The sequence below is a fragment of the Aplysia californica genome, unplaced genomic scaffold (assembly GCF_000002075.1).
Source record: "Aplysia californica isolate F4 #8 unplaced genomic scaffold, AplCal3.0 scaffold00005, whole genome shotgun sequence".
Taxonomy (NCBI): domain Eukaryota; kingdom Metazoa; phylum Mollusca; class Gastropoda; order Aplysiida; family Aplysiidae; genus Aplysia; species Aplysia californica.
The window spans coordinates 2,536,527-2,540,241 of record NW_004797275.1 but is presented as its reverse complement, the minus strand read 5'-3'; positions in this window follow the sequence as shown (position 1 = coordinate 2,540,241).

The following is a 3,715-nucleotide window of genomic DNA, read 5'->3' as shown; positions in this document are numbered from 1 at the left end:
CTACTACTACTACTACTACTACTACTACTACTACTACTACTACTACTACTACTGCTACTGCTGCTGCTGCTGCTGCTGCTGCTACTACTACTACTACTATTTACAATGCAGATAATTTCTATAGCACCCTCTCCCGTACAATGCAGTCATGGACGCTTTACAACATTGTTGTCTTCATCATAACACAAAATACAAGTGATGGAACGTGGAAATTTATTATGCTCTTTAGAATGACGCTAACACATACACACTCTACACAGTACACAGTGAGCGCTACTCAGTGGTGACCAGGTGTGTTCACTTCGCAATGTGCCAGAATCTGGACAATAAAGACGTACCTTATCTGATCTTATCTCATTTTCACAGCTCAATCGATGAAGATTTGCTCATCCCTCTATGAACATAAGAGTACTACCACTCCCAATAAGAAGGACTAACTATCAAGATGGAATTTCATAAGAAAGGGTATGTTTCTAAATGAATTCTAAATTTTTTCGTCCTACTCTGTATCACTCAAATATTGTAGGAGAGAGTGGCAGATAGATGGAGCAAGATGAGAAAAGGACCTCACAGCGAGATTTTGACGTCCCTTCCAAGATGTTCTCATAAGAGACAATGATCGTCTCATCTTAAATATGCTGGTGGAGTATACATTTGCGGGAGATTGCTTAATTAAATACGTGGGGGATTTATTTGTTAACACATTTTTATGAAAAGACCGCAAACTTGTAATTTATCCTACCTTTTTAGGAGCCAATGGAATTTCATAAGATAGAGGGGTATAATGTAATCGTTCTTTCTCTTTTAGGACACGATTCTCGGTGCTTGGTTTTAAAAGCGCTGTAGTTTAAAGATAATGTTCCGGAGGTCTGCAAAGAGAGAGAGAGAGAGAGAGAGAGAGAGAGAGAGAGAGAGAGAGAGAGAGTTGCAGTAATCCATGCGAAAGAACATAAAATATGATTTGAGCGTTTCCAAAGGGTATTGATTCAAGAATACATATAATTGCCCGATTTCACAAAGCTCAATATAGAGCATTTTGCAAAAATGAGAAATGTGGTGGTTTATAGATAATTTTGAGTACCCCCCCCCCCCTTACATTCTCCGCTCTGTGAGTAAAATAATACTTTCATTCCAAGCACTTATGTACTCTTCATCAATATATTTTAGACTCTCAGGAATGCACATTAATGCCCAGGTTTTCTTTTTTAAAGGTAGTGTACATCTCAGAGGGAAGAAAGTGATGACCGGTAAAATATCTTTCTAATATTTTCATCGAAATTATACCCTTTAGGTGCGAGGTGAAGAGCCTAACAGTACACCTAGAGCACCGTGCCCATTTGATGCATTAATTGCTTCATTTGATACAGTTGGGTCAAGCCAAAATTTTCATGGAGGGGCAAAAGCTGCTTCCCCTCTCCATGAAGAGAAATCCTCTATAGCCCCGACTGTATCAATTAAATCAAATGTATCAATTTTTTCTTGAGGTTGCTCTGGGTATAAATCATAAAGCACAGGATGCCTGTTTGTATTTGTCCTCTTTGAAAATATGGCATTTCCCTTTTTTTTAATCGTTTGTTATTTTTTCCCAAGTGCTGGTCCTGAGTATAATGAAGCTGCCATGTGGTTTCGAGACATTAATTAACCTAAACTAGGTTTTGTTTTCCTTTATTTTGAAATAAAAACCTTTCCTTCACTATGAACATTGAGGATTAGTGCGTAGTGACATACTGTACCATAGTTTTTCTAAAGCCAACAGACTAGAAGAAAAGTTAGCAGTAACTTACTACCGTTTCTCTAAAGTCAAAAGACGCAAAGGACGTATATGTAGTAACTTATAGCAGTTTCTCTAAAGCCAACAGATTTGGAGACTAGACGTTATCTTAGAATTTGTTTGTTTGTTTTGGTAAATGTTTTTACGGCGCTCGCAACTGCATAAGGGCATATGAGCGCGCGGGACACACCTAATATTTTCAGTTGGTAGGAAATTTTGAATTTTGCCCGGGTGGCGGCCGAAGCCTACTCTTATCGATTTTAGACCACCAAGGGATCTTTAACGTGCGCAACTTGTACACGGGCCCTCCGAGATTTTTCGCCCTTGTCCGAGAAGGCTAGGTGTACATCTTTCCTACCAGAAGATCAGGGGTGTGGCAGAAAGACAGCAATAAGGAGGAGCCAAGGAGTAGCAGTAGAAAGGCTGCAGAAAGAGCCAGGAGCCCAGAGGAGGGGGCAAAGGAGGTGAGGGGGTGGGGGCAGAAAGTGGAAACGAAAGCAGACAACAGAACATTGCTAGAGAGCAGGAAAGGAGGTGAAAGGAGACAATTTTTAGAGAAGAAAATATTTTGGTCGCTACCCGGATTCGAACCCGGGACCTTTTGAATGAGAGGCCAACACCTTAACCCCTAGGCCACGAGAGCCCCCATCTTAGAATTACAAAGTTCTACTTGCTCAGTACCTAGTTTTGAGAACGTTGACACGAACAATTTTGAGTTTCACGGCACGCCAAGCTCTATCGAATACAATTCTTTGAATATCTTGAAAACGACTCCAACTAATCTTACGATTTTGATAGAGCAGTTAGAACATTAATTTGGTTTTTGACCTCTAACTCAAAACGGCTAAAAATGTCAGATAGAAATTGTAATTCTAAGTTAGCGTAGTAGGTCGTGACAAACGACTGTTTCTGTAGAGCCGACAAATCTGAAGACTGGCAAACAATACTTATACTGTACTACAGGTTTTTTTTAGCCGGCGACTCATTCATCTCTGGGGCCATGAAATCGATGACCTCTTACTGACCACTTGCATTCTGGTTATTCGACTACTCTTGAAGATGTGCTTTTTTAGGGCATAACATCATCGAACAAGTTTTTCAATTTGTGGTTTTTTTAAATCTGAAAAGTTAACGGGTATGCAACTAAATGCATGCAAAGAAATAAATACAGTTTTGTTTTTGATTTGTGTATAATGGCACGAAATTTGCGGACACACTGCCCTTGCTCTGCTGGTCTTCGGGTATACGTGTCCGCTACACCCTTAAAGAGTTAATTTTTTCCTCTGTTTCGGACTGTAGAACCGATTTTGTGTCCTTGATATCGTTACAGTATTTCACTTTAGTTCAACGGTTTAGTCTTCTTTCTGGGCCTTTCATCAGCGTCCGTGGGGTAATGTCTAGTTGTCTCTAGGCTCTTCGCCAGTTCATGCAAAAAAAATCACGAGAATCTGCATCTCGCCTGTTTTGTGTAAGACTCTTTTTTCCGCCAAACTCCATAATTTCGAAAAGTTATGTACGACGAAGTCTTACACTGAACAGTCGATCTGCAGTTCTAATTTTATCGTGTGCTTACGTTTTTCTGCTGGTACGTTACGACAATATTAACATTTTAGCCCCTAAGCCCCGCCCCTTCCCAGATTACTTATCGTATACCGTATAACTATTTTTGTGTTTATTCTTCTCCGAATAAAAGGTTTGCCATTTCGTTTTGTTTTATCTTATTTCATCCATTGCAGTGCTTTTCACAAGTAAAAAGTACTGGTACCTAGCAGGTGCAGTATTTCTTGAGGGCAAGTGCTATGGAAAGTCTTTACAAACCAGTGTCACGGCTATTTAAATATAGGTCCTCTTTCTCTAGCCCTCACCCCTCTCTCTCTCTGTCTCTGTCTCTGTCTCTCTCTTTCTCTCTCTCCCCCCTCCCCCCCTCTCTCTCTCTCTCTCTCA